Genomic DNA, 12,100 nt, shown 5'->3' on the forward strand with positions numbered 1-12,100 from the left:
ATCCACCCTCAGCACTGTGTACATAGGATATCTTTTAAATTGCCCATTATTTTGATAACTCTTTGTAAATGTATTTATTTGCAAGGGGGCATGTCACTTCTTTGTTTTATACTTCCAAAACACTAGTACATTACAGTACATTACATTGGACTCTGTCTAGTCTGCTTATATTGTAGTTACCTCAGTTCTTAGAACAGTGCTTGGCACATAACAAGCATTTAACACTATCATCAGCATAGAGATAATAGTTAAAACCAAGAGAAGCAGCATGGTCTAGTGGATAGAGCATGGGCCTGCGAGTCTGGAGTGTGACCTTGGGCAAGTCACTTACACTTCTCTGTGTAAAATGGGGATTAAGCCTATAACACCCAAGTGGGTCATGGATTGTGTCCAACCTAATTCTAATTAACTTGTTTCTATCCCAACATTTAATATAGTGCCTGGCACAGAGTAAGCACATAATAACATTAAAAAAAGCCATGCAAGTCAGTGAATGACCCAACAGAATGAGTGTGGAGCAAGAAGCATACACCATCCAAGATACTCTGAGGAACATTGATGATTAGGTGGGAGGAAGATGAGTAAAGGGAAACAGAGAGGTAGGAAGAAAACCAAGAGAGTACTATGTTGATAAAACCAAGTTCTGAGTGAAGGGAATAGTGCTTAGTATGGAAAGTCCAAGAGGTGGAAAAGGAATAGGGAAGGATTAGGATTATCAGAAGAAAATCTTTAGAAACCATATGAGCAACGTCTCAGTAGAAGGGAGGTAGCAAAATCCATATTACAGAGAACCCTTAGAACATTAGTGTCGAGGAAGTGGAGGCAGTATTGTATACACACCATTCAAGAAGTTCAGTCAGAAATAGGAACAGGAAGATGGGGCAATAATTGGAGGTTGTGGTGGGGTTGAGAGTGTCTTTTTCCAGTATGGAGGAGTTTGTTTTTTTTAATGGTATTTGTTAAGGATTTGCCAGGCACTGTGCTAAGTGCTGGGGTAGATACAAGCTCATCTGGTTGGACACAGTCCTTGTCCCACAGTCTTATTCCCCATTTTCCAGATGAGATAAATTAGGGCACAGAGAAGTTAACTGACTTTCTCAAGGTCACACAGCAGATATTTGGGCTTAGAAGGCAGAGGGAAAGAGGCTAGTGGATTGAGAGAGGAGAGTGGTGCAACAGTCAGAAAATCAATGGTATTTCTTGGGCACTTATTGGGTGCATAGCACTGTACTAACTTCTTGGGAGAGCACAATACACTAGTTGGTAGACTTGATCCTTGCCCACGCAGAGAAGCAGCGAAGCTTAGTGGAAAGACACGGGCCTGGTAGAAGACCTGGGTTCTAATCCCAGCTCTACCAATTGCTTGTTGAGTGACCTTGGTCAAGTCACTTCACCTCAGTTTCCTCAACTGTAAAATGGATATTTAATACCTGTTCTTCCTCCTACTTAGAATGTGAGCCCCATGTGGGACAGGGACTGTGTCAATTAACTTGTACCTATCCCAGTGCTTAGAACAGTGTTTGACACATAGTAAGTGCTTAACAGATGCCTTAAAAAAGTAGCTTACAGTCTGTTGTGGAAGACAGACAGTAAAATAAATTACAGATAGGGGAAGTGGAAGAACAAAAGATAAGGAAGTAAGTGCTGTGGGGCTAGAGTTGAGGTGAATATAAAAGTGCTTAAGAGATAGGTAATACAGAGGGAAGGGCAGAGTATTTTTCAGAGGTGAGACCAGATGGAATCCTAAGCAAAGGTGAGTAGGTGAGAGACCTTCTCCAGCAAGAACAAAACTCTCCTTTCTCAGTTGTTTCACAAGAGAGTGGAGGAACACTGACGGGCATAGGAGGACCTCGGGCAAAGTTCCTGGCCGATGGCCTGTATCTCATCACCTAAATATTTCACCATGTCAACAGGAACTATAGAGGGAGCAAATGGACATTTGCTGAGAGTGAGCTGCAGGTCTGGAAGAGCCAGTAACTACTATCTGAGGGAGGTTGCTGAATACATATCCTATAATATGATTTTGGTAGAACATGGAAGAATTATCAATAAGTGGTATTTATTAAGCACTTACTATGTGCAGAACACTGTACTAATACAACAGGATTTGCAGACACATTGCCTGCCCATGACAAGTTTACAGGTTAGAGGGGGATACAGCCATGATTATGACTAGGGGATGTTAGAGAATATTAGAAGACATTCTTTCCCATACTTGAATGCCTTCTGGTGTAAGGTCAATCCACACACTGAAGCAAGTAGATTCAGCGATGGAAGGGTTGTGACAGCCAGCCTCTTCCTCAGCCTTATTATGCTGTACCTGATGGTACTTTGTGTTTGCACAACTTCACAGCATTTGATACAGTAAAGTTAACCATGAATGGCAAAGGTGAAAATAGGAATGTGCATGAAAAATGGTATCTTTGAGCCACTGGATTAACGGCTGTTAGAATGTGATTTTCCCATAACACCTGATTCTTCAATTAATAGAATTACTGAGGACTTACTGTGTGCAGAACACTGGACTTAGCACATGAGAGAGTAAAATAAGAATATAAACCCAGCACTTTAGGGGTACTCCCTAAATTTAAGAAAAAAAAATGTCCCAACCTTTAAAATTAAGCTCTGATATGAAGTTTTTTGGATAGTTCTGAGGTGTTGGAAACATATTTGAAAATTGGAGGTTATCAAATCAGTCAATGACATAATATATTAATACCTTGAATAATCTTTGCCCTACAGGTGTGTTTATTTTATTAATATTCAAGTTGCAATTTAAGTGTTCCTTCCTTGAGCATTTAGGAAGAGAATTACATGGGTGCTCCACCCATGTGCATACCCTACTAAAAGTCACATTTCCTCCAGGGAGCCTTCTCTAATTACTTCCCACCCTATTCACCGTTCCTTATATACTTGCATCCGTATCCCCCAAACATTTGCTACTCACCCAACCTCAACCTCACAAGCACTAATGTATGAGTCTTCATATTCTGCTGCTTCTCCTCTCAGGAATATATTTTAATGTGTCTTTCCACACTAGACTGTTAGCTCTATGAGAGCAGAGATTGTGTCTACCAACTCTATTGTATTGTATTTCCTCTAAGTGCTTAGTACAGTGCTCTGCACACATTAAGTACTGAATAAATACTACAGATTGATTACCAAATGAGGTCCCTGTCAATTGCATTTTGCCCACCAAAATAGTATTGTCAAGCTGTCACTACCATTTGAGAAAAAGTAATATCAATTTGTGTTTTAAAAATACAATTTCCTAATAAATACCTGGGACCTGTTTTGGCATGGTTTATGGTCCTATGCTTTAAAACAAAGAACAGAAACCCCTAATCTTCTTGTCCTGCTATTTGGGGCCTGGAGTTCACTCCTTGCTGAATGACAACAGTGAGCCAGAAAACTCTTCCCTACTGCAAGGAGCCTGTTGGCTTGCTTCTGTTGTTTGTGCTGGGCCCACTTGGACCAGATCTTGAGCAGAAGCTGCTGGGGACCATCTCCAGAAGCTAGGAGAAGGAGTGCACATTTAACTCCTCTTCTGCCAGGGATTTTTTTTTTCAGGGTGGAGTATTGGAGGTCTAGGGTGCCAATTCGGCATTAAGGATTCAGGTGAGGGGAACAGGAAAACATACACACATACACATGCAGAGGAACATAGAGCTAGAGGGTAGATAGCCACAAGAAAAGAAAACTTGATTTGTTTTATTGTCTGTCTTCCCCCTTTTAGACTGTGAACATGTTGTTGGGTAGGGATTGTCTCTATTTGTTGCTGAATTGTACTTTCCAAGTGCTTAGTACAGTGCATACAGAGTAAGCGCTCGGTATCCCAGCTCTGCCACTTGTCAGCTGTGTGACTTTGGGCAAGTCACTTAACTTCTCTGTGCCTCAGTTACCTCATCTGTAAAAGGGGAATGACGACTGTGAGCCCCACGTGGGACAACCTGAGAACCTTGTGTCTCCCCAGCGCTTAGAACAGTGCTCTGCACATAGTAAGCGCTGAACAAATACCAACATTATTATTATTATTATTAAATTCAGTTGAATGAATGAATGAAAGAAAAGGTACACACCCACATACACAATGAAGGTGGATATGCAGATATGCACAGAGCTAGAGGGTACCCACAAGGCACATACACAACTGCAGATTCTGCAGATTCTCAGAGCTGGAAAGTACTCTCAAGAAAAGTTGTATGTGTATACACATGCACATACACACCCATACACATATTAGCAAGGATGGACACGCAAATGCAAAGAGAGCTAGAGAGCAAAAAAAGTGGTTGGGCCTGGGCAGTGAACTAATGTCTCGGCACAAGCAAGGGACAGAGCACCAGTTCCTAGCTTGAGGCTGAGAAGGGTGGAAGGATAATAATAATAATAATGTTGGTATTTGTTAAGCGCTTACTACATGCCGAGCACTGTTCTAAGCGCTGGGGTAGACATAGGGAAATCAGGTTGTCCCACGTGGGGCTCACAGTCTTAATCCCCCTTTTACAGATGAGGGAACTGAGGCACAGAGAAGTTAAGTGACTTGCCCACAGTCACACAGCCGACAAGTGGCAGAGGTGGGATTCGAACTCATGAGCCCTGACTCCAAAGCCCGTGCTCTTTCCACTGAGCCACGCTGCTTCTCAAGTGTCCTGCAGGCCCTCTTAACTGTATGACACTCCTGCACCTCCAACCCCCAGCCCTGGACCGCTGCCTCTGATCCTAGGCCTGTGTGGCTAGGGGAAATCCAGATTACGAGCCGACCTCTGCCACTGAAAATTCACTGTCATGTTATAACTCAACCTTGCTCTTTGTTCAACAGGATCATGAACCAACAACCCCCACCAACATTTCCAAAGGCTTAACTTCCTCCTGAAACCCCCAGCCCTTCAACTACCCCTTTCCCTCACCTCAGATGACCTTACCATCTACTTTGTTAGTGAAATCGAAACCATCAGGCATGAACTCCATAAAGTCTCCCCATCACCCCCCTCAACACTCAGTTGTCGCTTCCTCATCTTTCTCCTGCTTCCCAGCCATTTCTCAAGAGAAGGCCTCCTGACTGCTCTCTAAATCTACCCTCTCTACCTATGCCTCTGACCCTATTCCCTCTCACCTCCCAAAAATCACTCCTTTCTTCCCTTACAGCTCTTTTCAACCTCTCACTCTTATGGCTCCTTCCCCACTGCCTTAAAACATGTTCAACTCTACCTTGGACTACAAAAAGTCCTTTCTCCACCACAAAACCCTTTCCAGCCACTACCCCAGCTCCCATGCCCATCCTGACACCTATGATGGGCAGCAGACGCATGCCCGGCCACCTTTTCTTTTTACATGGTCTCAGTTTAACACTTACTATGTGCCAAGGACTGTAGTAACAGCTAGGGTAGATGAAAGATAATCAGGTTGGGCACAGTCCAAGTCCCACATGACGTTCACAGTTTTAATGCCCATTTTGCAGATGAGGGTACTGAGGCACAGAGAAGCTAAGTGACATCCAAAGTCACACAGCAGACAAGTGGTGAAGCCAAGATTAGAACCCAAGTCCTTTGACTCCCAGCCCTGGGCTCTGTCTACTAGGCCATACTGCCCTCAATTCCACTCCAACAACTCTTTTCTCAATCAGCTGCAGTCAGAATTTCAATCCCTTCTCTGCATTGACACTGCAGTCTCTGGGTCTCCTCCTTCTAGCCAAGTCCAAAGGTGTAATTAACAATCCATGGTATTTGAGGACCTACTGTATTAGCACTGTACTAGAGGCTGTACTCTGTCCTGATCCTCCCTGACCTCTCACTTCCTTTGGACACTACAGGCCACTCCCTCGTCCTTGAAATCCTATCAGGCCTTGCTTTTACTGACACAGTGCAAACCCAGTTCTCTTTCCATCTCTGATTGTTTCTTCTTAGTTTTATTCCCTGGCTCCTCTTCTCCCTCTCCTCATTTAACACTGGGTGTTCTGCAAGGCTTGGTTCTGGGCTCACTACTTTTCTCACTATATATTCACTCTCTCGGGGAGATAATCTGATCATGTGACTTTTGCCTCCATTTCTATAGTGGATGCCTCCCTAATTTGTCTCTCTAGCCCTGACCTCTCATCTGATCTGCAATCCTATATCTCCTCTTTTCTTTTTTAATGGCATTTAATAAATGCTTACTTTGTATCACTATCCCAAGCACTGGAATAGATACAAGTTAATTGGACCAGAAACAGTCCTTGTCCCACATGGAGCTCACCGTCAGGTAGGAGGGACATTGAATCCCCATTGTGCAGTTGAGCAAACTGAGGGACAGAGAACTTAAGTGACTTGCCCAAGGTCACACAGCATGCAAGTGGCAGAGCTGGGATCAGAATCCAGGTCTTCTGGCTCCCAGGGCTATACTTTATTTACTAGGCCATGCTACTTCTTCTTGGCTCAAGGACAGTTCTGCTTGAATGTTTTGCTGGAACCACAAATGAAATATGTTTAAAACAGAACCCTTCACTCAACTTTCTCATATCGGTCAATAGCCCCACCCTCCTCCCTGTCACAGAATCTCCTTGCTGACTTTCGACTCTCACATTGTCTACTACTAAATTCTGCCATTTCTTCCCACATCTCCTTGATTGTACCTTTACTCACAGCCAAACAGTTACCATACAAGTATGAGCTGTGTCATATCACAGCTAGACTATTGTATCAGGCTCCCTCTGGCCTCCTTGCCTCCAACTTCTCCCAACCGCTAATTTATAACAAATACTGCTGTACCATCGTCATCTTCTCTCCTCAAAACTATCACTAGCCTCCCGTGGGCCCTTGTATCAAACAATAACTCCTCACATTTGGCTTCCAGACTGTCCCCAACTCTCCCCACCCTACTTTTCTACACCCTTCATCCTTCTTCAAATGCTGTCAAGATGTTTCCGATCCATAGCGACTCCAGGAACACACCCTCTTCAAAACATAATAATGTTGGTATTTGTTAAGTGCTTACTATATCCCATCTTACTATATCCCATCTTACCCTTCATCCACTATTCCCCCATTTGCTATCTTTGTTCCCCTCATAAGTATGTACTTTCCTCTTGATTTTCCCACTTCTATCCCCTTGCTCACACTGTTCCCTTTTTCTAAAATTCCTTCCCTCCACACATCTGAACAACCACACCTCCTTCAGTAAGCCTTCCCTGATTAGTTCCCAGCACCTTAAGATGTATTAACAAAACCCATCAGCCATCTCTAGTATTAATGAATTGATTTATAGCTATCCTCCACATTTTTGCAACTACATTTAAACTATACATTCAGTTTTTTTGATTATTTGTAAATATATTATGTCTGCCTTCCCCGTTACAGTGTAAGCTTCAGGTGGGCAGGGAACAAGACATTTTTTGAGCTTATCAAATGACTAGCACAGTGCACTGCACTCAGTGGTCATTCACTAAGCACTCCTGTTACTATTATACTATTTTCCCAGTGAAACTTCTGTTTCCAGCTGCCCGCCCCACTTCTTTTTACAGTAAGGGAAGATAAGACACATAGCCCAAAATCTGTAGGGATCAAGCAAAAGTCTTCCTCCCTACAGTTCCACTCTGGAGTTGGCACCTTTTGTGGAGAGTGGCTGCTAGACCACTCTATTGCCATTCCTGGGGTGTTTTTTATTATCGATAAAAATGAAAATAATGTATATACTAAGCATTTTCTATGTGCCCAAGAACTTTGCTTAATGCTGGAGTTGATATACATAGCCAGATAAGTATAGTCCACATAAACTGTGGAGAAGCAGTGTTTCCCAGTAGATACAGCACTGGCCTGGAAGTCAGAAGGACCTGGTTTCTAAGCCAGGATCTGTCACTTGTTTGCTGTGTGATCTTGGGCAAATCACTTTGCTTCTCTAGGCCACAGTTACCTTACCTAATTATGAGCAGCACTGTGGCCTAGTGAAAAGAGCACTGGCCTGGGAATCAGAAGGAGCTGGGTTCTAATTCTAGCTCTGCCACTTTTCTGCTGTGTGACCTCAGACAAGTCACTTCAATTCTCTGTGCCTTAGTTTTCTTATATGTAATTCATGCATTCATTCAATAGTATTTGTTGAGCACTTACTGTGTACAAAGCACTATACTAATTGCTTGGTAGAGTACAACACAAGAATTGTCCCTATTTGTTGCTGAATTATACTTTCCAAGTGCTTAGTACAGTGCTCTGCATAGAGTAAGTGCTCAATAAATATGATTGAATGGACACAATAATAAATAGACACATTCCCTGTTCACAAACTTACAGTCTAGAAAAGGGGAGACAGACATCAATGCAAATAAATAAAATTATAGATATGTACATAAGTGCTGTGGCACTGGGAGGTGGGGAAGAGCAAAAGGGAGCAAGTCAGGGTGATGCACAAGGGAGTGGAAGATGAAGAAAGTAGGGGCTTAGTCTGGGAAGGCATTTTGGAGGAGATGTGCCTTCAATAAGGCTTTGAAGGAGGGGAGAGTAATTGTTTGTTGGATTTGAGGAGGGAGGGCATTCCAGGCCAGAGACAGGACATGGGCTAGAGGTTAGCAGCAAGATAGGCAAGATCAAGGCACAGTGAGAAGGTTAGAACTAGAGGAGCAAAGTGCTCAGGCTGGGTTGTAGAAGGAGAGAAGTGCGGTGAGGTAGGAGAGGGCAAGGTGGTGCAGTATTTTAAAGCCAGTGGTGAGGAGTTTTTGTTTGATATGGAGATGGATGGGGAGTTTTTTGAGGAGTGGGGTGACGTGTTCTGAGCGTTTTTATAAAAAAAAGATACAGGCAGCAGAGTGAAGCAGAGTGGGACTGGAGGGGCGAGAGATAGGAGCCTGGAAGGTCAGCAAGGAAGCCGATGCATTAATCCAGGCAGATGAGGATGAGTGATTGTATTAATATGGTAGCAATTTGGATGGAGAGGAAAGGGCAGATTTTAGCGAAAGTGGGACTAACAGGATATAGTGATGTATTGAATATGTGGGTTGAATGACAGAGAGGATTCACAGATAATGCCAAGGTTATGGACTTGTGAGACGGGACGGATGGTGGTGCCATCTTCAGTGATGGGAAAGCCAAGGGGAGGAGAGGGTTGGGTGGGATATAAGGGAGCTCTACTTTGGACATGTTAAGTTTTAGGTGATGGGATGACATTCAAGTAGAGTTGTTTTGAAGGCAGGAGTAGATGCTAGCCTCCAGAGATGGGGAGAGATCAGGGCCAGAGGTGTAGATTTGGGTATTCTCAGAGAGGTAGCAGTTGAAGCCATGGGAGCAAATGGGTTCTAGGGAGAGGGTGTAGATGAAGAATAGAAGAGGACCCAGAGGACCCAGAACTGAACTTTGAGGGTTCTCCACAGTTAAGGGATGGGAGACAGAGGAGGAGCATGTGAAGAAAACTGAGAATGAGAGGCCAGAGAAGTAGTAAGAGAACCAGGAGAGGACAGAGTCAGTGAAGCCAAGGTTGGATAACGTTTCCAGGAGAAGGTGATGGTTCACCCTGACGAAGGCAGCTGAGCTGTTGAGGAGGATAAGGATGGAGTAGAGGCCATTGAGGATTAAATCCCACTCCCTCCCAACTAGACGGTGAGCCCCATGTGGGACAGAAACGGTGTCCAAACTGATAACCTTGTGTCTACCCCAGGCTTACAACAGTGCTTGGCACAGAGTAAGCACTTAACAAATACTACGATAATAATTACCATTATTATCATCATAAAATTAAGATAGAGATCCCCATGTGGGACAGGGACTGGGTCTAACCTAATTAGCTTGTATCTACCCCAGTGCTTAGTTCAATGCTTGGCATAGAGTAATCGCTTAACAAATACCATAAAGAAAAAAGCAAAGGTAAGGCATAGTCCATGTCCCAAATAGTTTAAATTCCAAGATGCATTATATAGAGCCCTAGTGTAACCTTTTTGGTTTCATCAGTGTTTTATTCCCTAGGATTTAAAAAGATGAAATAAGGTGAATTTACAAAACAGATCTAATACCCAACAATTTTTTCACGAGAAAGCTTCGCTAAGGAGAAATATGTTCCTTGGCATTTTAACATAAACCTACACCATATCTTTATCACCATATCTTTTCCATCCATAAAAACTCACTTAGAAATTTCACAACTTCCCTGGTAATCAGGAGGATCACAAAAGCGATTATGACTCACACTTTTTCATTTTCAAACTATGTTGTCAGAGACCTAAGTCAGTTTTTGAGTGGAGCATCAAAACGTCTCCAACTCTTGGAAACTGTATTAAGATAACCCATTTCCCAAAGACTATTAGCTCTAAGACAACAATTGAGTCATTAAGGGCAGGAGTTAGACTCGTATAAAAAGACATTAAACTGAAGTAAGAGACTCAATATTCCATTTAAAAATCCACTGAGTCTAGCGGTACCCTAAGGTTCTGCCCTGCTCTGGAAAAATTCCATAGCCCAGTGCAAACTCTGAATTTCTGGCTTGGGGAGAGTGGGGAGGAAGGAGGATATAGGACTCAACTGGCTCTAAATTCTTTCTAGGAAACCCTGATGAGAGTGAGGAAGAAGGGAGGAAAAAGGGAATGAGGAAGAGACAGCAGGGCTGTATGGAGCAGAAGCAGCACCATGTCCTAGTGGATCCTGGCTTAGTAGATCTATCACTTGTCTGCTATGTGACCCTGAACAAATCACTTAACTTCTCTGTGCCTCAGTTACCTCATCTGTAAAATGAGGATTAAGACTGTGAGCCCCATGAGGGACAGGGATTGTGTTCAACCAGATTAGCTTCTACCTACCCAGCATTTAGTACAGCACCTGGCACAAAGAAAGTGCCTCCCAAATAGCATTAAAAAAACCCAAAACAAAACATCAGACCTCAACTCTCATCTCCTTCAGTCTCCTCCCAGAATACCCCAATACACTTCTGGAAAGTGTAGGCAAAAGAAGGCTCTTTACACCACTGGCATTGTAGCTTTGTGCTTCTTCTTTCTTCCCAATTGTCCTGCCCAATCCCTTAGGAAAGGATTTGAAAGCACCCCCTGCTTCAGCTGTGACCAGGGAAACCTTTACTTCTCTAGACCGCATGCTCACTGTGGGCAGGGAATGTGTCTACCAACTCTATTATATTGTATTCTCCCAAGTATAAAGTGCTCTGCACAGCTAAGCACTCAGTACATACCATTGATTGATTCTATTTTACGTCTCCACCACTGCTTGGATGGACAGAGTGCAGGAACTGAAGTAGAATGGATATTTCCCATGACACTTTGGGAGGCACTCCAGTGCTTAGAACAATGCCTGGCACATAGTAAATGCTTAACCAATACCATAAACAAAAGAAACATACAACACAACACTTTGAAGATATCAGAGACTCATTTACCTAACTAAATTGAATTTAATGGTTGCCTAGGAATCCCAGAGAGTTACCGCGTGGCCTGAAGTGTCCAACATACACCCAAAGAGCTGTTTACTCATCGAATGGGATCCTACCCAGAGCTTTTACCAGATGACAGGCGGCTTTCTTTTTGTGGAATAAATACCATGGCAGTTGGTATTTTCCCTCAGGGCAAGGAGAAAGGCAGAGAAAGCAGAGGCTAAAATAATTACAGTAGTTATTCCTTCAGGCTTTAGAAAGAGCGGTATTCACCATGTAAAAAGAAAGCACATGTTCTAGCAACAGAACAAAATGAAGAAAGAACTCAATGAAGGACTTAACATTTTCACAATAAATATGGTATGAAAATGAAGTTTTTCATTGGTCTTTTTAATTTTTAAAATTTGATTTATTGGCAAGTCTTATCTTTTTAAGTCCCCTAAAGACATTTTGAAAAAAAAAAGAAATGAGACCTGCTTGCTGCTTGCTCCCCTGCTCCCTAGAACAGCCAACAAAGCCCTCTTGACTCCTACATATGCTTCTAATTTTAAACTCTAGAGGGTTTTTGTTCGTATGCAGACTGCTTTGCCATCCCCTTAACAAACCTTAGATACAGGGGCTCATAGACCTTTTCTTAACAAAACACCAAACATGCCTAGTAGCAAATAACCAGGCTCAAATCCAGAGTTCATGTTTGGCAAAGCTATGAACTGAAACCTGGACTTCTGTTTGCTGTTTGACTCTGCTATTATCTTTTTAATCAGAGCGG

At 43.0% G+C, this 12,100-nt stretch overlaps 1 protein-coding gene across 1 annotated transcript in view; it reads right to left on the bottom strand.

Moving 5' to 3' along the window:
* The window catches only part of IQCA1 (IQ motif containing with AAA domain 1), a 244,356-nt gene that overhangs the window by 132,372 nt on the left and 99,884 nt on the right, over positions 1 to 12,100 (bottom strand). The gene's annotated exons all lie outside the window — the stretch shown is intronic.

The sequence above is a fragment of the Ornithorhynchus anatinus genome, chromosome 7 (assembly GCF_004115215.2).
Source record: "Ornithorhynchus anatinus isolate Pmale09 chromosome 7, mOrnAna1.pri.v4, whole genome shotgun sequence".
Taxonomy (NCBI): domain Eukaryota; kingdom Metazoa; phylum Chordata; class Mammalia; order Monotremata; family Ornithorhynchidae; genus Ornithorhynchus; species Ornithorhynchus anatinus.